Source organism: Mustela erminea, chromosome 16, assembly GCF_009829155.1.
Source record: "Mustela erminea isolate mMusErm1 chromosome 16, mMusErm1.Pri, whole genome shotgun sequence".
NCBI classification, from domain to species: domain Eukaryota; kingdom Metazoa; phylum Chordata; class Mammalia; order Carnivora; family Mustelidae; genus Mustela; species Mustela erminea.
The window spans coordinates 17957620-17984579 of record NC_045629.1 but is presented as its reverse complement, the minus strand read 5'-3'; the positions used below and the strand labels follow the sequence as shown (position 1 = coordinate 17984579).

General features: G+C 38.2%; 1 protein-coding gene across 1 annotated transcript in view; it reads right to left on the bottom strand.

Annotated features, from left to right (window-relative positions):
• Nucleotides 1–6657, bottom strand: part of DNAJC5B (DnaJ heat shock protein family (Hsp40) member C5 beta) — a 97714-nt gene extending 91057 nt beyond the window's left edge. Inside the window, exons 1-2 of the mRNA XM_032316623.1 lie at nt 6643–6657; nt 6456–6535 (exon numbers count right to left, since the gene is read on the bottom strand). The gene's annotated coding sequence lies outside the window, so the exon portion shown is untranslated. The remainder of the gene's footprint in view (nt 1–6455; nt 6536–6642) is intronic.
• Nucleotides 6658–26960: the final 20303 nt, after the last annotated feature.

Below are 26960 nucleotides of genomic sequence, written 5' to 3'. Positions count from 1 at the left end.
AATAAGTGAGACTGAGAAATACAAATACTGGATGATTTCACTTACATATGCAATACAAAAAGCAAAACGAATGAACAAACAAAACAGAAAGTTATAGATACAGAGAATAAGTTGAAGGTTACCAGCAGGGAGGCAGACAGGCGATGGATAATGAGGTTCAGTCATCCAGACAGGGTTATATTATACAGGATAGGGAATATAGTCAGTAATATTGCAACAACTTTGCATGGTGTTAGAAGGTAACTAGACTTATTGTGGTGACCATTTTGTGATGTATATATCTATGAAATCACTATGTTGTACACTTGAAACAAATTCAATACCGTATGTCAATTATTCTTTGATTAAAAAAAGAATACAAAGTAATGCTATTAATGCATTGATTTTGTTGCTAATACCTGGCAAAAACTGTGACTGATTTAATCAAATCACAATTAATATCCTTTATTCCTGTCTTGATCTTCACCTTTCTGCATTAGATACCTTTTTTCACCACCTTTGTACAACAGGTTCTGTGAGGAAAAGAAACGTAGTGCATATCTGATTCCAAATGGCAATTATGTATATTTCTACATAGCTGGGATACTAAATGCCTTTTAACTTCCCAAAGTGACCTTTTGATGTACTTCAGAAAAGAGCACAGCTGTGACATGGGCAGTCAGTATGTGAGAATCCGCCCTAGCCCTCTATGTGATTTTCACTAATGGCTCTCAGGAACCGTGCTACAGCCTGGAAAACATTTCAGAAATTTGTGAGTGTTTTTGGTTGTTGCAATCATTATGCGTTGGAGGTACTCCTGGCTTTGTGAAGCAGAGGCTAGAGATGTTAGCCTGCAATGTCAGGCATGTTCCCATGTGAACAAGAATTGACTGATAATTCCCAGTGACTTTATATATCTCTCAGAATATCCAAGTCAGTGAAAAAACTAGTGAACCAGACCTAAATATTATTCATAATTTATAATTACCTAAGCCAGATCTGAATCCTTCTAATACATAAATGCAAAATTTTTGCACAGTTTTAATATACACTGATTTTTTCCAGAATGCAGAAGCTTTGTACATCAGGTAAGACCATATTCTTGTTTCTTTACAACTTTACCAAACAATGTTCACAATTTTGAAAAAACCAGCCTATCCGATGGTCATGGTGCCCTGAAGTCACCCTGAAACTCACCTGTATCTGTCTACACTAGCATCTTCAGCAAATCTCCCATTATCTTTTCCACCATAGTCAAGCTCAAGCATTTAACTACTAAAATGTATATTTGTTTATATGAATTATTTTCTTTAGTTTCTCCTTTTATCCAGGGTAGGGGATTACATTGACTTTTTATCAAATTTTAAATTTTTAAAATTTAAAATTTTACAATTTTTAAATTTTATTAAATTTTTATTTAATTATGCACATAGGCAGGCTATCTGTGACTATCATTTCAGAATTTGACATGAGGGGATAAAGCATTGTCATTAAAAGGGAACAGTGGCCCTGACAGTGTTGAGCACCACTCAGTTCTAAGAAGTCATCTGAGATATTCATGGGCATAACTGGGGATCTCACTGTGATCCACACATTTTTCAACAAGTCGATTATCACTGTGCTTCCTTCCTTGACCTTGTTACAGTATTGGCAGAAGCAACAGTATCTGCAAAATTGCAGGCTCAATATCCTATGTTTTTCGATTACTCAAAAAAATGTAAGCACTGAAAATGTTTCAAACGCATTCATGTAATACCAAAAAATAATCTCATACATGAGTTGTGGCACATATTACATATCATGCTTTAGGAAACGCAGGACTTTCCATTCTCATGATATAGAAGAATGCTCACAGATATTAGTGCAAAAGTTGGTACCAATATTTCTTTTAAGATTTTATTTATTTATTTGAGAGAGAGAGAGCACAAGCAGGGGGACCAGCAGAGGGAGAGAGGGAGATGGAGAAGCAGGCTCCCTGCTGAACAGGGACCCGGATGTAGAGCTTGATCCCAGGACCCTGGGATCACTACCTGAGCTGAAGGCAGACACCCAACAAACTAAGCCACCCAGGTGCCCCAAGTAGGTACCATTTTTAATAAATACACATACTGGGGAAAATTCGAAAGGTCCACACCAAATTATCAACAGTGGTTATCTCAGAATGGGAGACGATGTGTGATTCAATTCTTACTTGTTTACCTTTTCTAAATGTTTTAGAATGGATGTATGTTCTTAAATGAAGAAAAAAGGCTATTTGAAGTATACATATATAGTAGATAAAATTGGAAAGAGCTACGGAACATTTATATTCATATATACATCTCTGTAGTGTTGCTTCTATAGTGAAATCAGTGTACAACATATATTTTTCTATTTCTTTTTATTTATTACCCATTTACATTATCAAATTCCTCTTATTGCACAAAGTGGAAAGACCTATAGAGCTAGCAGAGATTCATTAGAAGAATCATAAAGTGAACCAACAATTTCCCTACTTTCATTAGTATTTTTAGTAGTGTCCATGGATTAAATGAATAATTTCCAAAACTTAGTTTAAAAGTCACCTTTCTTAGAACAAAGGATTCTCATGGTAGGATCTGGATTGAGTTTCTTTTTCCTGAACTGAGCTCCTTTCAGTTATCTTAGGAGATAAAAATCACATCCTAGGCACACCCGGGTGGCTCAGTGGGTTAAGCAGCTGCCTTCAGCTCAGGTCATGATCCCAGCGTCCTGGGATCGAGTCCCACATCGGGCTCCTTGCTCCGCAGGGAGCCTGCTTCTCCCTCTGACTCTGCCTTCCACTCTGTCTGCCTCTGCTCGCTCTCGCTCGCTCTCTCTCTGACAAATAAATAAATAAAATCTTTAAAAAAAAAACACAAATAAATAAATAAAATCTTAAAAAAAAAAATCACACCCTAACTTGTGTTTTATGTTATCTGAGCATATAGTTAATACTTTACATTTTGCAAACGTAAGGACTACATCAGTTCTTTTGTGGAGGATTCTATAATGAAACACAGGCAACAACTGGAGAAGAGGTAAGCAAAGCCTCAGACACAGAGCCCACAAAGGTTTCAGGTCCCTCAGACAGTGAGGGAATGAAAGAAAACCTCTGCAAGCAGGTGTTCTTTAGACAAAATAAATTATAGATGGAAGTCAGAGTTCAAAGTTTCTTTTTTTTTTTCATTTATTTTTAATTTTTTTTATTATGTTCAATTAGCCAACATATAGTACATCATTAGTTTTTTTGTTTATTTATTTATTTATTTATTTTGAGTTCAAAGTTTCTTGCTCAGTTGTGGAGGAGAATTTTGTGGGAAGTGGGGTGGGAAATACCCCTTTTGTCAACACTTAAATTCCACTTCAAGCCAGAAGTTTTCAAATTGTGGGCTACAGACCACCTAGATCAGAACGACCTGCTTTATTTTTTCAAAAAATTAGTGTGGATTCCCACGTAACTCCCTGGTTTTACTGCCACTGAATTTTAAGAGCTGGATTAGGGAGCCCATGCTGAAGCAAACCCTCCAGGCGATTCTACCGTGCAGAAATGTTTGAGAAAAATTGCTGTAGGCCAAAGGCTCCCAAACTTCAGAGTAGAACATCAGAGTGTCTGGAGGATTTGTTAAAACACAGATTGCTTACCCCACCTTCAGGTTTCTGGTTCTGGAGGCCTAGGAGAGGCCCAGGACTTTATATTTTTAACAAGTTCCCACGTAATGATGGAGCAAATGGTTGGAACTACACTTTGAAAACCCTTGTACTCGGCCCAAGAAACCAGGGAGATTCTACAAGCATTTCCAAAGACCTGGGAAATGCAGTTTGAGACTTGAGTATTTTTATTAAAGACTTGGAAAAGAATTTGTTGAAGAAGTTTGTCCTTACTCTGGTTTTTATTTTCTTTAGTATTTTTTTCCACAAATAATTTTTTTTCCACTGAAATGCTTGCAATCTATGTCCATCCATTTAGGATTCTCCAAGTAATAATAAACAGCATCAATTCCCTTCATTTTGCACCTTTTATATTTGAGAATATTGAAGAATTAGTACAACTGATGCTTGATTTTTCAGATGCCTGCATTAATTTGATTTCAGTGACCCACGGAACACTGATGTTAGCATATCAACAATTAGAGTTAAAGCTACAAAATAGGGAAGGGATATGAGCAGCCTATGTGCGATTTTAAATAAGTCTTCGTGGACTGTCCTTTAAAGGATATTATGAGAATTCAACATAAACCCAAAAGCAAATCTAAAGCTATGCCTTTTCCCAAGCCAAGGCCCTTATGCTAAATAAAAATATAAGCATGCCTGGAAAATCAGAAAGCTATATATTGCTAATGTTTGTTCCCATGAGACCCACCTCATGTACTCATAGAATCATAATATTTTTTCAAAACAAAGGTAGTACTGTACACCCTAACATAATTCATTTTTAAGCAGTGCTGATGACATTTGTAAAAGAAAATGTCAGCCAAACTGCAATAAAACATTTCCTGCCCAATAAAAGTAGTTTGGGTTGAGTGCTTTAAAATTTTTGGCTTTGGAAGGTTAAAATAATAAGTGAATCACAGATCCAAAAAATACAATGCTAACTTTATTACCAGATAGAGTTTATTCTGCATTGTAACCGAAGTCTCGGGGACTTCTCAGTTTAAGTACTAGAAGGTCGGCTCCTCCCTGAAGAACAGAAAGTTATATAGAGGGCCAATGAGAAACATTTTAGGAAATTAAAAAAAAAAAAAAAACTTGTATTTCCAGCAGAGTTATTAACACTATCATTTTAGGAGTTAAATCCTGAATTCAGATTCTTTCCTAGTTTCCTCATCTATAAAGTGGAAATAATGATACATCCTTTGCAGAAGTGTTGCAAAGAAGAAATTAGATGGTGAATAATTTACTTAGCATGGTCAAAGCACGTTGGAAGTTCTCAATGATAAATCAGTTTGATTTAGACTCTTATTAGCTTTGTTATTAGAGAGGAAAATTACACACTGTGGATTTAAAGGAAAAAGAGATCAGATATGCTTCGGAGACTAAAGAACAACTTTAGTCAGTATGTGGGCTTTGTGAAGAGCCTTAAAGAATGCATCGTATTTATTTAGGGCAAGATGGAGGAGCTGTCTTTCTCTAATCCTGGCACACAGACCCTTATCCTGCCAGTGTAACTTCCTTAAGGGACATGGGCAGAGATGGAAACTTTGTATACGTTAAAATTTACAATTTGCATTACAATTTAATTTATAATTCACAATACTTATTGTACCTAGTCAACTCAGTTATTCAATAAATTCTTATTTCTCTCTTTGATTTGAAACAAGGCAATACTTGTTGAGGTGCCCTGATTTAATAGTCAAAAAAACAAGTAAAGGATATTTTGAGTAAGTGTTATTGTGAAATAATTTCAAAAGAGCATACTTGTTATTAATGACAAGCAATGTATTATGCACTTTTTGGCTTGTACATCCTGACTATGGAGTACATGTTGTAAGGAAGAAAAGTGGGTAATTATATTTCACATGAACATCAAATTGAGTGTTCCTTCCTTGTAGTTTTGTAAAGTAGAATTGTGGCAAGATTGTCCCTAGTTAATGCCAGGAAAAATGGAAAATAAATGTCTTTAAAAAATGTCTCTTATATAAACAAGTAAAACCTGCTAAAGTGGTTTGCAGTCATTGAACATAGGTCAATTCCCATTAAAAGAAACTTCATGGGTAAGTCTGAATTATTTTGTTGTGTTGGTATTTTGTTGTATCAAATATTGTTTAGCATGAAATTAAATATATAAAGCTTATATCAGAGCAAAATAAATATCAATGTTATTATTATTAAACCATTATTGGCAAACAATTTTTGCAGTTAAAAAGTTTTAATTCTACTTTTGTTCATCTTACAGGTGCAAATTTATAGCTCAAAAGATGAACAAGTGCTTTTGAAATCTTATTCTATATAGTAGTTAATTTTTCCCTCAGATGCCTATTTTAATCATTACTTTCAAGATATCTATCAGAAAACCACAATTGAGATTGTGTCATTAAGATTTGTGTATTCTGCATTAAAATGATCTAAGAGGTTCTAATATTCGTTAGCATTCTGTATCTCAATCTCATTCCCAAGGAATTTCTATATTATAGGACCTTGTTTGGGACTATAGTTATTATCTGGATTTTAATGGTATCACTATTATTAAAGTTTGATATAGAATGCTGGACTCTAGTCATTGGAGAAACTTCTAGAATCTCCCCTGAATATGATGTTTGGAATACTCTACCCTGATTTTGGAGATAAAGTAGATCATTATCTGGAAACTCCCTACAACTCTCTCTTCCACCTACTCCCTTACCTTAATTATGTGCAAATCCCATCTAGAGCCATTCCTCAGTCCCTTGGGAACCTTTGCTGTATGTATTAATCAGCTTTTATTGTGTACCAAAAATTCTCACTGATTTCCAATAGCAAAACTTTTTTGTCTTACTTACAGGTTGGTTGGGCAGCGACATCAGTCCTGCTCTGAGCTTCAGGTCATGTTCAGTCAGGTATGTTCCATAAGTCTTTCATTCTAGGAGGGAGGTCAAACCAACAGTGGCTCCTAGGCAAATTCTTCTTAACGTAGAGGGTGGGAACATAAAAGGCAAAATGGTCAAGCCAAATGGTGCAAATGCTTACAAAGCTTCTGCTCACATTCGTTGGCCAAAACAACTAAGGCAGTTAACATCAATGGAGAAGGTAGGATAGTCTTTATGTAAGTGAAAAAGGAGAGACAGAAGTGATAATTTGCTGGAGAGCAATCCCACTCAATATACCATACAGGACAGTCACAGGGTAGAAAAAAATAGCCCATCACAGAAGGGGAAGCTGTCACTGGTCTGTAGCAATTCTGAAATCTCACTGGGCAAATGTTGCCAGGTTCCCAACCTGAAGGTGGGAAATGTTCTTTGATTAGACTCCAAGTCTGTTCCCTGGGAATAGCTTTTCTTTTCATTGTTCTCATGACTCTTGGCTCCACCTTCTGAGAGGTAATTTTCCATTGTCCTTCTTGGCCACTTCTGAAGGAAAATATGTACCCCCTGACAGCTGAGCAGCTTCCTTAACCTGCTACCCGCCTGCAGAATGTTGGGGACCCTAAGGTCTTTAATTTTGCATGGTTCGTTTCTTTTTATTATTGAAGTATAGTTGACATACAATGTTTTCTTAGTTTCAGGTGTGTGGCCCACTGAGGATTCAACAATTCTGTGGCTTACACAATGTTCACCATGATAAGAGCAGTTACCATCTGTCACCATGAATGTTACTACAGTATTATTGACTATATTACCAGTTCTGTACTTTTCATCTCCATAACTTACTTATTTTATGACTGGAAGTTTGCGCCTCAATCTCATTCACTTATTTCACCCTTTCCCTAACCCCCTCCTCCTTGGCAACCATGGGTTGTTCACTGTATTTATGAGACTGTTTCTGTTATTCTTTATTTGTTTACTCATTTATTTTGATTTTTAGATTCCACTTGTAAGTGAAATCATATGGTATTTGCTTTTCTTTGTCTGACTTATTCACTGAACGTAAATACTCTCTAGGTCCATCCATGTTGTCACATGTGGCAAGATCTCATTCATTTTTATGTTGGTTCAATAATACTCCTGTGTGTGTGTGTGTGTGTGTGTGTGTGTGTGTGTGTATCACATCTTTTTTAACCATCTATCGATGGGCATTTAGGTTTCTTCCATATCTTGGCTATTATAAATAATGCTGTAATAAACAAAGGGTTGCATGTATTCTTTTGAATTAGCATTGTCATTTTCTTTGGTTATATACCCAGTAGTAGAATTATAGATTATATGGTATGTCAATTTTTAATTTTGGGAGGAACTCCTTACTGTCCCACAATGACTGCACCAATTTGCATTCCCAGCAACAAGGGTTATTTTTTCTCCAGGTGTTCACCAGCACTTCTTATTTTTTGTCTTTTTGATACTAGCCATTCTTACTGGTATGAGGTAATATCTCATCATAGTTTTCATTTGCATTTCCCTGATGGTTATTGATTTTGAGCATCTTTTCATGTGTCTGTTGGCTATCTGTATGTCTTCTTTGGAAAAATGTCTATTTCAGGTCCTCTGCCCATTTTTTAATCCAACTCTTTGGTTTTTTGCTGTGGAGTTGTATAAGTTCTTTTTATATTTTGCATATTAACTTATCAGATTTATTATTTGCAATTATTCTCTCCCATTCAGTGGGTTAATTTTTCCATTTTGTTGATGGTTTTCTTCACTGTACAAAAGCTTTTTGTTCTGATGTAGTCACAGTAGTTTACTTTTGCTTTTGTTGTCCTTGCCTGAGGAGATACATCCAGAAAAGCATTGCCAAGGCCGATGTTCATGAGATGACTAGCCTTTTTTTTTTTTTTTTTTTTTTAGGATTTTTATGGTTTCAGGTCTCACATTTTGGCCTTAATCTATTTCAATTTATTTTTTGCATATGTTGTAAGTGGTCCAATTTCATTCTTTTGTATGAATTGGATAACATGTAGCTATTTCGTTTTCCCAACACCATTTATTGAAGAAACTGTTCTTTTCCCATTGTATATTCTTGTCTCCTTTGTCATAGATTAATTGACCATATAAGCATGGATTTATTCCAGGGCTCTCTGTTCTGTTCTGTCCATTGATCTATGTATTTGTTTTTGTGTCAATACAATACTGTTTTGATTACAGCTTTATGGCATAATTTGCAACCAGGAGTGTAATATCTCCAGTTTTGTTCTTTCTCAAAATTGCTGTGACCATTTGGGAGACTTAAAATTCCAGATGACTTTTAGGATTCATTTTTCTGAAAATACTACTCGTATTTTGATAGCAATTGCATTAAATTTGCAGATTGTTTGGAGTAGTATGGATATTTTAACAATATTAATTCTTCCAATCCATGAACATGGTATCTTTCCATTTGTTTATGTCATCTTCAGTTCTCTCATCATATCTTAAAGTTTTCAGAGTACAGGTCTTTCACTTCCTTGGTTAAATTTCTTTCTACATATTTTCTTTCTTTTTTTTTTGATGCAATTGTAAATAGAATTTTTTTTCTTAATTTCTCTTTCTGCCACTTTGTTATTAATGTGTAAAACTACAACAGACTTCTGTTTATTAATTCCATATGCTGCAAATTTCCTGAATTCATTTGTTAGTTCTAATAAGCTTTTGGTGGAGTCTTTAGGATTTTCTTTGTATAGTATCATGGCATCTGTAAATAGTGAGTTTTGCTTCTTCCTTGGCAATTTAAATGTCTTTTATTTCTTTTTCTTCTCTGACTGCTGCTGCAAAGGCTTCCAGTACTGCATTGAACAAAAGTGGCAAGAGTCAACATCCTTGTCTTGCTCTTGATCTTAAATGAAAAACTTTTAGTCTTTCAGTTTTTTATATAAAATTTTAATTGAAAATAATTTTAGGGGAGACTAGTGGCTCAGTGGGTTAAGCCTCTGTTTTTGGCTCAGGTCATGATCTCAGGGTCCTGGGATCAAGCCCCATGTCGGGCTCTTTGCTCAGCGGGGAGCCTGCTTCCCCCTCTCTCTCTGCCTGCCTCTCTGCCTACTTGTGATCTCTCTTTCTCTGTCAAATAAATAAATAAATAAATAAATAAATAAATAAATAATCTTTTAAAAAATAATTTTAGATTTACACAGAAGTTACTAAGATAATACAGAGAGTTCCATGTACCCAACACCTAACTCTCACTATTATTAAAATTTTACATTAGTATGGTATAGTTGTTACAATTAATGAACCAATTTTGATATCTTATTATTCTAAGGTCTTTTTCATGGCTTAAAGAGTCACATTCTCTTTTAATCCAGACAATAGTGTTTTTGGAGTTATATTTCTCCCCAAAAACTACTTTTAATTTTTGTATGTGATAAAATTAGCTCCATGAAACAACTATATCTACAGTAATTTTCAAGCCATGTCTCTCTCTCTCTCTAGGCTTAATTACAGAGTTTGAGCTTATTAAGTTAGTGGAACCTAGTCCATATCTCTTTTCTATGAGCTATTTAGTCTATATAAGAGAATTCATTGGATACCACCTTAATCCATTAACACATTTAAGAAAGAATATGATAGTGCTATTTATTTGATCTTTGTCTTGAGACTTGGTTGTAATTAGCATTAATCAGAGTTTGTGGTTTTTCGTGTTTTTCAGTTTTTCCTTTTTTTATTTGAAGATGAGAAACAGTTCTATTTTTTAGACTTGCAAGTCCTGGAATTTCTGGAGTCACTCTTTACTCTTACATGCAGGTCAATTCTTGAAAGACCGTAATCAAAGGCAGCAACCAACTTATGCTAGTAACAGACTGTCTTGAAGTCTTATCACCCCAAACCACTCATTTTTGAGGTATATTTTCTGTCTTCAAGTCATTGCTTTACCAAATATTTGCTATGACATAATCTTGTTCAACAAGATCATCATCTTTCTGGTCTTCACCACTTTCTTGCTATCTGCTGTTCAGTACCAAGGGAAGAACAAGTATTTTAAGTTCTCATCACAGTAGCACCATACTTTTAGGGACTAATTTCTATATTAGTCAGCTTTTGCTATAACAATACTGTGTAGTTAAAAAAAAAAAAACCCACATATTTCTATGACCTATAAAATGAAGGTATCTTGCTCATGGTCTGAGGCTGCCTGCAGTGGCTCTACTCCAGCCTGTAGATGGTTTCTATACTCACTCACCCTGGGACACAGGCTAAAGGAAGAGTGCTCTTCCTATGACAGAGGGCAAGAATGCTGAAGGTCAAACCAAGTCACAGGAGCATGTTTTAATGCATCTACCCACATTTTGCTGGTCAAAGCAAGCCACATGTCCAGACCTAATGTCAATGGAGGGAGGAGAAGAAATGCAATTACTTAGGTGACAATAATACAATTTACCTCACCAGACAATTTACCTCTGTTATTCATCATTCCGATGGTCACTAAAATGTATGGGGAGCTGGAAGAGGAGGAAGGCAAATGTGGTTAGGGGGAAAAAAATGTTTAATATGCAGCCACTTAAAACTCGAATCCCCTTTTCCTCCCCCTTAAGTAGCTCCTTTCCTTAAAAGACCAGTTAGGGCTGGGCTGCATCAGTACAGCCCAGACAGGAATCTGACTCCAGTTCCATGGCTGGATGCTCCTTCATGTTCTCCAGCGGCTGCTGTTCTGTTCTTCACCAGTTAATCCAGCTCCAAATGATCTAGGAGTTTTTCTTTCCAACCCCACTACTTCCGCTGCAGATGACAGAGCTAATCCTTTTGTCTTTTAAAAGAATTTACAATGTCCTGATGGGTCTCCAAGTTCTTTCCTGGCTTTAAGCAGAGAGAAAAACTGAAAGCAGAGTTCTTTGGGCATGGTCCTGATCATCCCATCCCTTTCGTCAACGCCAAAACAAAGGAGCCTAGCATAGTAGATGTACCTGCTCTACTGCTCCTCCAGGGGTACTGGGCATTAGGCTCTAGCCACACTCATAATCCCTCCATTTTTCTCAGGGCTCTCCTCTTTGCATCCCCACTGGCTCCAACTCATTTGGGCCATCATCACCTCTAGTTTGGCTTCCTCCCTCTGAGCCTGGCTCTACTTCTAGCTTGCCTATCTCCCAACCACTTTCCATTCAAAGTGATTCAGAGTAGTGCTTCTGGGATGAAAATTGATCTTGTGGCCCTCTTGTCTTAAATCTTTCAGTGTTTTACATTTTGTCTCTCAAATGTGGCTTTCCAAGTATGCCCCATCTTGTCCCAAAATATTCAGCCTTATTTAAATATCAAGCTTCTCCCACACACTCAAACTCTCACACTTCCAGAATTTGGGATACAAGTGAAATGGCCCTGGCCATTCTGATGGAGGGGCCTACTGGGCAGCAGTGTAGTCCTGAAAGCTGAAGTTGCCCCACAAGGTTGACCTTGCCCCAGCCCAGTACCTCCATGTGCAACCCCTGACCTCCCCAAAGGGAGAAATAACTGTGGACAGAAATGTAATAATACTGCTGGCCACTATTTTAATCAAGGCTTTTTTTTTTTCAAGTAACAAACACATCAAACAAAGTCAAGCACGACAGTGTAGTTATTGTAAAGATTTTAGGGTGTCTCATAAGACTCAAAGTCAAGACAGTGGGCCTTGTGAGTAACTGAGATGAGGAATTGGCTATTATAGTAAAAACTGAAGTCAGATCTGAGCTGTATGTGTTGGTGTTGATGTTTTCATAAAATTATTAATGCCACTAGCCCAGGAAACCAAATGCTGGACTTACCAAATGTCAACTGTATCCAGCCTCTCTTTGTCCCTGAAACTGACCCTCCTTCTACCACTTTCTATACAGAGAACCACCATATAATTGTTCCCTATACATGGTAGCCACTGGTGGAACCAGACAAGGCCATGTGATCCAAATGCAGCTTACCCGTTGCTGGCTAGAAATTCATGAGGTGGGTTAGTGCAAAGGTCTCACCCTAGTAGTAGCAGGGGTATTTAGCCAAATCAATTAGTTTAGGATTCTTTGGACTGGGAAATATGGATGAATTAGTGAGTTAAATAAGTAAATGGAACCAATTTACAGAGAGACACAGATAAACCAAGAGACCATGTTGACTTAGAGACCTGGAGAAAGTTGTTGGCCTCTAGAAGTATCGTTTCCAGTTATAGTTTACAGGTGCCTGCATTAGTTTGCTGGGACTGCTATCACAAAGTATCAAAGGCTAAGTGGCTTAAACAACAAAAATTTATTTTCTAACAATTCTGATATCAAGATATTGGCAGGGTTGATTTCTCCTTGGCTCATAGACGGCTATCTTCTTCCTCTGTCTCTTCATAGTATCTTCCCTCTATACATGCCTGTGTCCTAAACTCCTCTTTTCATAAGGATACAAGTAAGATTGAATTAGGGCCCATGCTAATGATATTATTTTAATTTTATTACCTCTTTAAAGAACTCACCTGCAAATCAGAATCACATTCTGAGATATTGGGGGTTAGAACTTCAACATATGAATTTGGGATTCAATTCAGTCCTTTAGAGCATCCTCTCCTTTTTATATAAGTGTTCTGTGTGAATCTATGCATTCAAAACAACCTGACAAACTATATTAGAATTCTCGGTTGTAAGAAGCAGAAAATCCAATTGAAACAACTTTAGGAAAAAGGGAATTTATTGACTCAACTAACTGAAAAGAGCTTTTCTTGCCCAAGTTTTTCTAATAAAACCCCAGAGTTTAGTCTCATTGGCCTGGATTTAATCACCAAATTCAACTCTACTTTAATCTGTATACCCATCTTTAAATCAGTCATTCTAATCAAAGGACAACAGCACAGGTCATGATTACCTGAATATCCTTGGAGCTAGCAAGGTGGGGTCAATCCCACAGAAACACATAGCGTGAAATGGGAGAGAATGGGTCCCCACAGGGAAAATTGAGGTGTTGTTAACAGAAGAAGGGGGAATACACAGAGGCTGACAGACCAAAACAGCATATGTACACTATATTACCCAGACTACTCATAGTCCAGTCCTTGGTAAATATGCAATGATTGATTGCATTGATTGGATACAGTATGTTTTGAGAACTTTCATTGCACATAGTTGGAGGGGAATAAATGTTTACAAAAATTTATTGGAATGTAAATGTTAATAATCTATAGGCAGAATTATTTTGCAATTGACTAGGAAATGTTTCTGAATACAGAGGATATTTTTCCACTTCCAATCTTTATAGTGATCCTTGTGGATATTGACTTATGATTATTAATTTCTTATTTCTAGCAATCTATACTTATACCTCAAACACTGTCTCTTTCAGTGTTCTGAATTATTTTGTAAACCATGTTTATTTGCTTTCATTAGACCACAGTCTTGAGAATTTCTGGCTTCTTTACACACATCACCAGTATTTTGTTTAGACTCAGTTAGCAAAAGATCATCATGAAAGAGGCAATAAACTGAAGTAAGATTAGTGAACAATTTAAGCTTTACTGCTAATAAGGTTTCTTTGTTCCTTCCCAGTAAAGATGACTATCAATATTGCTAAGAGATGTTTATTAAACTGATAAAAATGAATATTGTCTTTAAAGACTTAAGCTGCCTTTATTTGATCTCAAAGATAAACTTATAAAATTAATCCTTTTGATGTTTACTTATTATTCAAGCATAAATTTTCTTCTACACATAGTGAATAGTTTTTTGTTTTTTGGTTTTTTTTGGTTCAGCTCCAGCAGATTTTTGGCAGGAGTTCTGTCAATGGCTCTTTGGATAAGAAGCCCTGCCAATAGGGCTTAAGAAACATTTTGCAAGGTGTAGGAGCAGGGAGTCAGAATGGGCTGACATTGAAAATTAAAGAATTTCCAAAGTATAAAAACAGTGGTTTTTAATGGTTTAATCCCTTGAAGGTTTCAGTTGGGGAAGCTTCCCTTTATGTTTCCCATATTCTGGTGACTAATGATTTCATTGATTACATGAATATTTATATAGCAGACAAGAGAAGCATGGATCCCATCTTAATGGAACTTAATTTCCTATAGGGGGATTCCCTAATGCATGGATGATGGGGGTTGCCCTGGTGTTTGAAGGTATCCGTGTGTAAATGTGTGAAAGGTAGTACAACTACTGTCCATTAATCTTTGCACAGAACATGCCGATAAAATAGGAGAGAAAACCTGAAGTTATGAAGCATCCACTTTTTTATCATCTGTGCCAACAAAGGCAAGTAGCAATGTAAAGAGCTGCCCAAATCTCACCAAATCTCAATGTGGAATAAATGAGAATAAATGATGCATAGTAAGAGTGGTAGATTTAACTTCTTTCTCATCTTTTACATAGACATCCCATCTATCTGAATCCCTATCTTTTCTATTAAGCCTTTCTGATCATTCCAACTCAGAATGATCTTATTCTTCCCTTTTTCTCAACTCCCATAGTGCTTCGACTTAAATAGCCCCCAATAGTAGTACCTGATTTTTAGATGTCTTGCTGTGTTCCTTGAGGGCACAAACCAGATTTAATGCTCTTTTATTATTCCCTGAAGCCTACGGTCTGGAGTAGAGCAGGAGCTCTATAACCACTGGCTAAAAGAACAAGAATGCTTTGCTCAGGTTAATATTAAACTTAGTTTGTTTTCTCAGGCCGTAAACCACCCAGTAATTAGAGGTCTATTTGTGTAGGAACCATCTTGAATGTAACTGTAATGGAATAGATCCTGTCTGGTAGCTGGATAAGATGGACCAGGCCTAATAAAAATCTAATAAATTAAGTCAAAACTGACCCAGAGAACATCAGGGCTGGAAGAGTTTGTACCAAAATCATTTGATACACAGCTCCTTATTTTATAGAAAGGAAACTTTTGTAAAAGTTTCTGGCTTGCTCAAGGTCACATTGAATTAGGGAGAAAATCCAGACCAGTAACTACAGTTCTTGACCAAATTGTTGGGTAAAGAGTCAGGTTGGGAGGCAAGTTCAAAGCCAACTAGACTCAACCTGTGTTTGCCAAGTCATCATAATAGTAACTACCATTTTCCAAACTCTTTTTAGTGTTTCTGACACCATGTCGGGTACTTGCTGGACAGTCATGCATAACTTCATTTAATCTGCATGACCCACCAGAGGGAGGTGCTGTATCAGCCAAGATTCCTATTGAAAAACAGAATCTGTAAAAGGCACATACATACTAAGAGATTTGTTGCAATCGGTTTATGTGATTGTGTGGGCTGACAAGGAAAGTCCAAAATCTGTAGAGAAGTGTACTCTGGGATTTGGGACAGAGTGAAGCTGCTGTCTGCAGGTAGAATTTCTTCTTGAAGGAAGCCTCAGCATACTTTTAAATATTTTCAACTGATTGAATCAGGCCAATGAAGATTATCCAGGATAATCTCCCTTGCTTAAAGTCAACTGATTATGGACTTGAATACACCTGCAAAACACCTTTATAGCAACACCTAGAATAGTGATTGAATAACTAGAGACTGTAACCGAGATAAGTTTACCCCCCAAAAACTGATCATCACAGGTACTATTTTGTTTAACTAGTTCCCCAAGTCACAGGGGTGGTTAGTGGCAGAGCCAAGTCCTCGGGCCCTTTCTGCCTGCCTCCATGACTCATGTCTGAGCCATGCAGTGTGCAATCTGTAAAGACAAATTGAGCAAGTTCTCATACCACACTGAGCCCCAGATTCTTTCCTCTGTGAAATAAAGAAAATCACATCTATGGCACAGGGTTGATATGTGAATTAAATGAGGAAAAGTGCAGTGCTAGCACATGGTCAGGATCCAGTAAATGTTAGTTTCCTTTCCTTCTGCTTTGTTCTGCATACATTCACACATACACGCATGAGCTGCCTTCCCAGATCATACCGAAACTAATGCCACAAGACGGGCTCTAGTTCAGGTACAGGTTTCTCTCTAAAATATTACACAAATGTTGCCATTTCAGGGGGCATAGCCATGATCTCCGTGAATCCTTGGGCATTCCTGATTCATTCCATCTCTCTTGCCAGCTTTGACTCCTATCTGCTGGAAGAGTAGGTTTACTTTCTTGACTGGATAAAAAAGGACAAGTTGGTTGCTCCTGGTTCTTGCTCTTTTGCATTTGCTTTTGCCTTATCTGAGTTCAGATTTCTTTTCCAAGAAAGAAATATTTCTGCCTTTATGCAGTAATTGTAAGAAATGATCTCATGTGTGCGGATACTTTGTGAGCGTGTTCCCCAAAGTCACTGTTCTGCTACTTCCTGGTATGTTAGAGGTTGTCCCCAAGGGCAAGGGGATTAGACCTGTTGGAATTCTTTTGTCTCCCTTGACTTGGGTGGGGCAAAAAGGGAATTGATTACTCCTGTTGTGTCCTCAAGATAAAAGCAGTCACAACCTAAGGTCCAGTAACCAACTGGCACTCCCTGATATTTTGCACTTTATCTACCCAAAGTTAAAACCAACAATTTTAGAAGACCTTCACGGCCATGACTAATGGCATGGTTAGACTTCACTTGACTGAAGTTCACTAAGTGAAAACATTTCTTCCTGCTAGAAAGTCACAACTGCATGCTGTCTATACTACTAACCCGTACTTCTTTAGTGTACTTCACTCCCTCAAACTGCCGTCCTTGAATACATCTAATGATGTCATCTCTACACCTCATGAAGCTGTAGCTGGGAAAAATATCCTAGGAGTCTCAAATAGGCTAGGTTGAGACTAGTCTAGTCTCAACATGTGGATACCATCATGTGAACAATATCAAAAATACAAACCCTTTGTGCTGTTTAGCTTGTTTCCCTCTCCCATCTCTACTGTCACTATCCCATACCTCCCCCTGCTTCCCCCTACCCAACTCTTTCCTCCTTATACCTTACTCGCAGTGGATGACTTTGCCAACTCCCTGGCAGAGAACTCCAAGGCTAGCAGAGAGAAACTCCTTCAGCTTCCTGATTGATGACCTCCTACTTTCCTACTAAAACTTTCCTTCCCTTTATTCTCAGAGGAAAGCATATTCCTGCTTCTATTATTCCTGGTGAATCCTTCAATCTAACCCTGTACTCCCCCCACCTCCTTTTCTATAATTTCCATTCTGAACTTCTAAACTCTTTTTCACAAGATCCTATCCAACGGCCTTTAAAGAGAATCAAGTCTTGCTCATCAGGAAGGAAGAAAGGGAGGGAAAGAGGAAGAAGAGAGAAAGGGGAGAGAGAGAAAGGGAGGGGACAGACAGACTTCTCCGGATGGTTGTCCTCATGCCTCCAGTTCTTCATTTTTCATGATGAATGTACTGTAATTTGCCTTTTGCCCTCTACTATTTCACTGAAGATGTTTTTGCTAAGGTTGTCAGTGACCTCTCAATTGTCAAATCCACTGATTACTTTGATTCTGTATCAAATTTGATGATTATGGGGCATTTGGCACTGTCTTCTTGGGAAAAAAAAAAAAAAAAAGGCAACCTAATTTCCAAGGCACCATGTACTCCTAGTTCTCTTCCACCTCCTGACAGGTTCTCATCAGTATCCTGCACTGACTTTCTCCATCAAAATGCTTCCTAAGCTTCTGTGATGACTCTTATTTTCTTCTCACTCTGTATCTTCTTCCAGTGATATCTAGGCCCTAGCAGAAATTTAATGGCTTCTTTCTCCTGTACCAGAGATCACTATAACATATACACTTTGCTGCAGCAGTTGCCCAATGCCCAGGGAATTTCTCTAGGGAACACCTTTTGCCTGTGACTTAGAACCTTCTTTTCTTCTTGGTTTCCATCCCATTCCCTGGAACAAGGAACCTTGCTCTCTGCTAGGCTTCTCTGCATGCATAACTTATTTAGATGATCAGCCTGGCTTTTGAGTCTACTGTAACAAGAAGAAAATTATTAATTCATGAGTCCTTCCAACCTTTCTCCTCTTCCTTACCTCTAAAAGGATCCTGACTTTGCAGGTTTCATTTTTTCTCCTCCCTTACCCTCCAAAGAAGCCTCTTCCTTCCTTATCGGGCTCATCTGTGGGGATTTTAGTGATGCAGGATAAGGAGAAAGTGAGAGGGATATAGGAATAGGAGATGTGGGGGCTAGGAGTAGGGGAAGGCTTTTCTGGACATGTAGGAGGGTTGGAGGAGCAGTTTGTGATGAAAGGGAAGCAAATGAGAAAGAGACAGGGGTTTTAAGAAGCATTGATATGGTCTTTGTATTCATTCAAGATGCTTTTAAAAATGTAAGCCAATAAAATACTTTATATAATTTTGACAGTACTTTTTGATTTATGGCATATTTTCCTTTATGGAAGTTCTGCTGTACGGATGGACCACAGGGTTTCCCAAGCATACGGCTCTTCCCCACAAAGACTCTGAACCAAAGTGCGGATTTCCCCTGGGACACCACCCCTACACCCAGACTTCTTCATTTGCCGTGAGGCTAGCCTATGTGGAGGAAAGATCCAAGTGCTCGCTGATCTTACATAGGTGGCTCTGGGTTCTGAACCTGAACCTGAATCTCCAGGTCTGCTCTCTATCCTGAGCTCCAAACAGTACACTGGACTGCTTACAAGACATTTCATTTAGATGTTTCATAGAACCCTTGCCTCTTTCTCTATGTCATCCCTTCTTCTTAATACCCCTTCTCTGTGTCCCCAATAAAGGAATTCCATCTCAACGGAGTCTCTTACTAAAGAAGCCTCAGTATCACCCTTCTCTTTGCTAAGCCTTTTTATTCAGCTGGTCACCAATCCTCTCCTACTTCTTAAATATATTGACAAGTTGAGCCACTTGATGTTTCCTGAACTCTTGAAGTTTCTAAATTTTTCACATCATGCCACTGGCCACTCTGTTGTTTTTGCTGGGGAAGACTTTTCATTTCCTATCTCTGCTCATCTGTTAAACATTACCTGATACTTAAACTCCCTCTTTTCTTTGAAGTCTTCCTTGATTGCCCTAAGGGGACCCAATCACCTTTACCTTTTGCTTTTTCCTTTTTTTTTTTTTTATATATTTAATTTATTTATTTGACAGAGACACAGCAAGAAAGGGAACACGAGCAGGGGGAATGGGAGAGGGAGAAGCTTTTCTCCCGCTAAGCAGGGAGCCAGACATGGGGCTCAGTCCCAGGACTCTGGGATCATGACCTGAGCTGAAGGCAGAGGCTTAACAACTGAGCCACCCAGGTGGCTTTTACCTTGTACACCCCTCACTTTTACCTTTGTACTATCTTGAATTAACCAGTATTAAGGCAGTTGTCACCATGTATTGTAATTCTTTTATTTATTCGTCTATCTCTGCTCCTAGATAATGAAATCCATTCATCCTATCCTATTGTTGAATCTCTAGCACCCAGCATGGTATCTGGTTTCTAGTAATTGCTCAAAAATTAAACATTTATCAATTACTTGAGTGAATGAACAATAAATTTGTAAAGCAGTTAGGAATCTAAATTAAAAATAAGAGAGGTAGATTTCATGAGATTAAGTAATTTGTCCAATGTTATACAGTTACTATGTGAGAGAGCAGAGTTTGAACCTGGTCTGTTACTACAAAGTCCATTTTTGTTTTGTTTTGTTTTGTTTTTTACAACTGCATTACCTCCTATCTGGTCAAAGCTCTTCTTATACTATAGAAGTTTATGCATTTACTTTCTTCACTGATAGTGATAATGTTGTCTCTCTTTCTGGTGACATTTTTAGGGCATTTTCTTGGAGGTATCTCAGGGATGCAAGAAACATTTCAACCGTTCTGTTTTCATTGCATATTTTTATGCTCATCTTTGAGGTTTTCCCAGAAAATTCAAGATTTTAATGCCTTTTCTTCTACATTTATTTTACAAACCCTAGGTGATGATATCGTTGGAAAGTAGATCAGAGTTGGAATCTTCAAGCTCTACCTATTGTCGTTTATGAAAGGCCAGTCATCAATGCCAAGGGCACCCTGAAGCAAAGGTAGATAGAAGAGTTTATTCTGAAAAACATTAAGGAACGTAGTAGAACTAGATGTTTGGGAGTGGAGGGTTTTGTGTTCAATAAACCCTCACTATTACTCATCAAAGATCTCTCTGTGGATTTCTCAGAAGCCAAGTAGAGGAGCCACCAATGCCCAGTGAATATTTTTCTCGGATTCATATCTGAATCTGTGTCCTACCCATCTTCTTTAATTGCTGCCTATGGCAATGTGGCATATGATGTCTGGACATATTATCTCAGGAAAAAAAACAAAGAGTTGGCAGTCCACACTCTTCTTTAAAACAACAACAAAAACAATATTGGTTTTCCCCAATTGGAGCGTAGAGAGTATATGAATCAAATCAATGATTGTTTGGGGTTTTGTTGTTGTTGTCGTTGTTGTTTGCTCATTTAAAATACCTCTTTTATTTCATCTCACAAAAATGTTGAGTAATAGTCATTTTTAGTGTTTTAAAAAATCGTACCACTTTCTTAAGTAATTTGGGACACCTGAATTCTCTATAAGCAGAGCACAAGGAGAAAGGTGACAATAACCATGGATAGAAGTTATTACTGGGGGAAAAAAACGTTGTTATTGAATTTTAAAATTTGTATGGCCCTTTCCTCCAAGGAACTTAAGGCTCCTCACTAAATTTTTGTTGCCAAATAGGTATTAATCTTTTTAACACCAAAGGAGACAGGTGAAAGTGTACACTTTTTCAACACTGTTTTACTGAACTATTTAGCAGTCAGCAGCTCGCCTGCAGATGGAGTATGGAGAGGAATGTAATTCGGGTTCTCATTCATTTGTTCCCCCAACATTTACTAATCATTTTCTAAGCATCAGGAACTGTCTTATGTACACGTAGTATGTACTATGTACCAAGGACACAAGATTAAACAAATAAACATGGTCTGTACTATGGAGACACTTACAGAAGACTGAATAGTCATGACAGTTACATACTGACTGACTGATGAGAGCCACCATGGCTGCAGACACAGAGACCATGGGAACATGCTGAGGCATGTTCCCTTGAAAGATGGGATGAAGAAAGACTGTTGGGAAGTGAACTTGGGCTAGGTCTTGAAAAATAAAAGACGGGCCAAGAAGCGCCTTAATAAAGGCAGAGGAAGCCTCTCTTTAATAAGCAAAGGGGAGAAGATAAGGCTCCTTCATGAAACTGTCAAAATTTCAGAATGGCTAGCGTAGAAATTTGGAAACTGGGAGCAGTAGTTCTGCGAAGGGGATGGAAAGAGTAGGGAGAGAGATCAGGTAAGACAAAGGTATGAGCAAGGAAAGCACAGAGAAGGGTTCCACGAAACAACTACAGCTGTCTACCCAGCTGTAGTGGAGCTGATGTTTCTGATGGGACTCACCCTTTTTCTAGATAGGCCTGCCCCTCAGAAATATCCTGAGAGTCATGCCCCAGAGTTCACAGAGGCTGTTCTCCTGAGCTCACGGACTCTGGGAGGCAGGGAATGAGCCCCTTTCCCTCTCCATTCCAGGAAGCACTTACCCAGACACTTCTTGTTCCCAAATGGGAGCGGGCTTTTTAAGAATCCAAACATTTCAGGTCTTTCTTTCTCAGTCTGTCAGGCCAGCCACCATGATCAATCCAACAGCAATTCTGTCCCAAGCTGAGTTAACAGCCTGCATTTCATTGCTGTGTGATTGTGTACCCAACCAGGCAGAGACCACACACATAGTCTCTCCTGGACTGTTGCTTCTGGGAGTTGTTGAGTACATCCTCACATATATATTGACTCTTCTGAACTATTGTTTAAAGGTAATTGATTGATGCTCAATAAATATTTACAAATAATAATTAAACTTGGGCTCTGTGGTGAGGGAAAAACACAAGGAAAGGAAATGGAACAGAGAAAAAGTAAGGATGTAGAAAGAATGTGGAAGAAATAATCATTAATATTAATTTATTGAGTGCTTACTAAATCACAAGTCTCCAGTTTAGCACATGTATATCATCTCATTTAATATTTATAATGACCGCTGATATACATTATTATTATCTCTGCTTAACAAATGAGGAAGCTCAGAGAAATTGAGTAACTTTTGTAATGCCAGGGAAGTGTTTTTCTGATTCCAGACCAGGCTTCTTCTTTGTTCATCTAGCTTCTAGAAGAGAGGGAGAGGCCTCAAGTCTTCCCTATAGAAATTTTACAGTTTGTACTTTTACTAACAGTTTGTACTTGAAAAAGAGCAGCAGAAGATTCTACCTTATGTTTCAATAACTAAAGAATAAAGTTTTAATCTTGCTTGACAGGCTTAAAAAGAAATCTGTTTGATCACCCACACAATATTTTCTGGGCATTCAAGATCACCACTATAACCTCTCTTCTTGCCCTCTCTGCACCGTGATTATCCTGATTTTTGTTTATAATCCCTTTGTATCCATTTTGATCATTAACTCCCTAGGAATGACAAGTGTATGTATATTTTTCTGGGTGCTCTGACTTAGTAGGGAAGCCAGAGGTTAGGTTCTGGTGTCGACTATATGATATCATGACAAATGCCCACATTTGATTTATCCTTTCCCATGGCATGAATTTGGGACTTACCTTTAGATGTGACAAAAAAAATTTTTTCAATAGAATTACCCACAAATGAGTAGTGGGTATCCTTAAAAGCATTATTTCATAAATGCATTCTGGCTCTCAGATTGTCAGAAGCCCCACAGAAAATCCATTTGAAGATTAAAATGAGCGTTTTTTAAAAAAGTCTGTTTTTACTATTCCTAACATGAGTCTGTATGTACTACTTGTACTTTTATGATCTATTATATGTAATCTAGGAGACAGATGTTCTGTCTTATTTAGCCTGAAGATGAAATATTGTTGAGTAAGCAGTGACATATTTTAGAATAGGTTAATGAGGCTCAATAGGGTAAATAAAAATGAGGAAAATATACCTCAAGTCACAATACTTATAAATATAAGCATAGTCTGTAGTTAAATGCAATAGAATTAAATACAATAGGCTATTTTCTTTTATGATTTCTTATATGTTCCAATAATAATGATTACTCAGTTGAACTGCAGTACTGATTAAGAATGTAGTTTTAAAGGACACCTGGGTGGCTCAGCCGGTTAAGCATCTGCCTTCAGCTCAGGTCATGATCCCAGGACCCTGGGATCGAGTCCTGCATTTGAGCTCCATGCTCAGCGGGGAGCCTGCTTCTCCCTCAGTCTCGGCTGCTCTCCTGCCTCCTCCCCCTGTTTGTGCGTGCATGTTCTCTCTCTCTCCTGCTCTCTCTGACTCTGACAAATAAATGAATAAAATGTTAAAAGGCAAAAAGAATGTAGTTTTAAGCATCAGATTAAGAAGCGCATATTTAGGGGCGCCTGGGTGGCTCAGTGGATTGGGCCACTGCCTTCGGCTCAGGTCATGATTCAGGGTCCTGGGATCGAGCTCTGCATCGGGCTCTCTGCTCAGCGGGGGCCTGCTTCCCTCTCTCTCTCTGCCTGCCTCTCAGCCTACTTGTGATCTCTCTCTCTCTCTGTCAAATAAATAAATAAAAATCTTCAAAAAAAAAAAAGCGCATATTTAAGTTCCTACCTTGAATTGCCCATTCAATGAAATAGTGAGTACTTGTTTCCAGTGAGTGAGAATACAGCAGTAAAGAAAACAAAGGTATTTGCTCATGGAACTTAGAGATTCTAGTAGGAGTAGACAGAAATGGACCCATGAACATATGATGTGTCAGGTGAGGGAAAATGAAGCAAAGCAAAAGATTTAGAAAGTGGAAGGTTGTTATTATTTTAGCTGGGGAGTTAGGGAAAAGCCTCCCTTCTGTGGTGACATTTGAGCAGAGACATGGAGGAAGTGAACATATGAGTCGTTCAAGAAACGGAGAAAAAAAAAACATTCCAGGACTATTGAGCCATGCAGACACTAAGGGAAGAAGATTTCTGGCAGAGAAATATCAAATACAAAGGCCCTAAAGCAGGATGCTACTTCCTGTAATTGGGGGGCAGTGAGGAGGCCAAGGTAAAAGACTTAACTAGGATTTAAATCTCAACTATAAGTATATAAATTTTTTCCTTTTTTTAAAAAATTTTTCTTATGAACTGCTGATTAAGCAGAACACATTTTTGTTTAACCTTATTAAAAATCTTAAGTTTTGGGTCAGTACTACATTATCGACTTATTTTAATTTTTATTCTTTCTTTTGTGTCTATTGTATGCCAAGCATATGTAGGTGAGGTGCTGGGCAAGTAGCAGTGAACATCACAGATATGCTCCGGCTTGGACCAAGTGGAGAGTGGAAGAATTTGGATTCCTTGAGATCCTAATTTTCATGATACAGTATAGAAAGGCTTAGGGGCCAGGATTGGGAATTCAACGAGAAGAGGAATGGGAGAGTGCTGAGAAGCAACATAGAGAGGATCAAGGAAGGTCTGTGAGCAGACAAGATCCAGGCTCTGAGAAGAGAAAGAATAAGAATCAGATGAGGAAACCTAACAGCCTGGAAGTCAAGTGACCCACCAGGCAAACGGTTTGGCTATCAAGATGTAGGAGTCTTAGCCAAGTACTGCAGTGAGCTACAAGAGATACATGAAAAGCAGAAGGTACCCACCACAAGAAAGGAGCTGAGACAGCCTGTTCATTAATAGGACTCAAGGTTTGGCATGAGGAGTTTTCAAGTATTTTTGTTGGGTCCAAAGGACAAGGTCTTGATTTTCCTGTTAAGCTTAGACCACAAGTTGAACAAGTGAAAGCAGGGATTTGATTGTATTTTTTCGACACAGAGTTCACGCATGTTTGCTAAGTTGAATTGCCTAGTTGCTGACTTATTCCTTGCAGTGGACCCGTCTGCTTTCCAGCATTGGTATCCTCTGGACCCTCGGGGGTCTCTTGGCCCACCACTGTGAGTAGTCTATGCCCTCTTTCCCAGCTGTGTCTCCTCTCTCACGCCCCTAACAGGGACTCCCACTGTAGAAAGCGCCAGAGCAGGGGCACCTGGGTGGCTCAGTGGGTTAAGCTGCTGCCTTCGGCTCAGGTCATGATCTCAGGGTCCTGGGATCGAGCCCCGCATCAGGCTCCCTGCAGCAGGGAGCCTGCTTCCTCCTCTCTCTCTATGCCTACTTGTGATCTCTCTCTGTCAAATAAATAAATAAAATCTTTTAAAAAAAAAATTCTCTCTAAAAAAAAAAAAAAGAAAAGAAAGTGCCAGAGCACAAAATAATGGCATTTTCAAGATATCTGAGATGAATTGGACTTTTTTGCATGTCTGTTTTTTCTAGGGAAAAAAAAAGCCAGAAAACTTAGCCTTTAATTTTAATTCATATGTGGATAGTCAAGACATTTTGTTGTTATTGTTTGTTCTTCGGGATTTTTTTTTTCAGTAACTTTTACCCCATTTACATTTTTTAAAACAGGCACACATACTTTCTTCCCCATACATGTATACATATGTCCTACATCTTTTACATAAACAGTGTATCATGTAAAGGCACATATGATTATATATTGTACACATTCATCACCATCCTTTTCTACAAAAAGAAAACAGGCTTCAAAAGATAAACTGCAGTAGAATGTGAATGCTGGGCTCTGGGCCTTACATAACACAAAGTAAAAGAAGTCTGGTAGCTGGCATTCATAAAAAATAATTTAGGTGTTTGAGTCCTGCTGGATGTTTCTTGGTTGCCTTGGCAACCCAGTGTACAGATAAACTAGAGAAGATGAAAACTCTGGAAGGAAGTTGAAATACTCACACTGACTTACAAAACAACACAGTTGTAAGGATGATTCCACTCACCTTGTTCTATCTTCTCAAAAAAAAAAAAAAAAGTTTTAAGACTATTCTAATTTGGGGGTCTCAGAAGTTTTTCTTATTAATAACTTTTTTCTAAGTAAAAAGGTAATCCCACTTCTTATAGAAAATTTGATGAATACACATATTTCCTCTACCTCTTTTTTTTTTTAAGATTTTATTTATTTATTGGGAGGGGGGAGCATGAACAGGGGCAAGGGCTGAGGGAGAGGGAGAAGCAGGCTCCCCGCTGAGCAGGGAGCACAATGTGGGGCTCAATCCCAGGACCCTGTGATCATGAGCTGAGCTTAAGGCAGATGCTTAGCTGACTGAGCCACCTGGTGCCCCTCCTCTGCAATGTAACTGAATCCACTCAACCTCAAGCCAAATGACTGTGTGCAGGGAGATGACCTTTAGCCCAGCTCAAGCTTCTGAGAGCATCAGTTCTGCAGCAAGAGGCACACGCAGACCAAAATAGGGACCTGGCAGACACAGCATTCTGGGGTGTCTGTCCTGGGCGTGTCAAGTCTGGCAGAACATCTTGGCTATATCTCATCTACCGAGATTAGTTATCTACCTGTAACAATTTAATGCAGAGGTTCCTTAACTTAGGGGTCTGACAAAGGGTCTTGTTGGAATGACAGCACCTTTTAGAAAGAGAACTGCACCTAAAGTTTACTAAACAAGTAGCTTAGATGTAAAAATCCAGGCAATTCTGAATACTCAGGTTCTTTCTCACTCAGAACTTGTTGACAACAATTAGTCCCTGTGTTGTGGCAATTGTCTCAGCCCTTATACAGTCT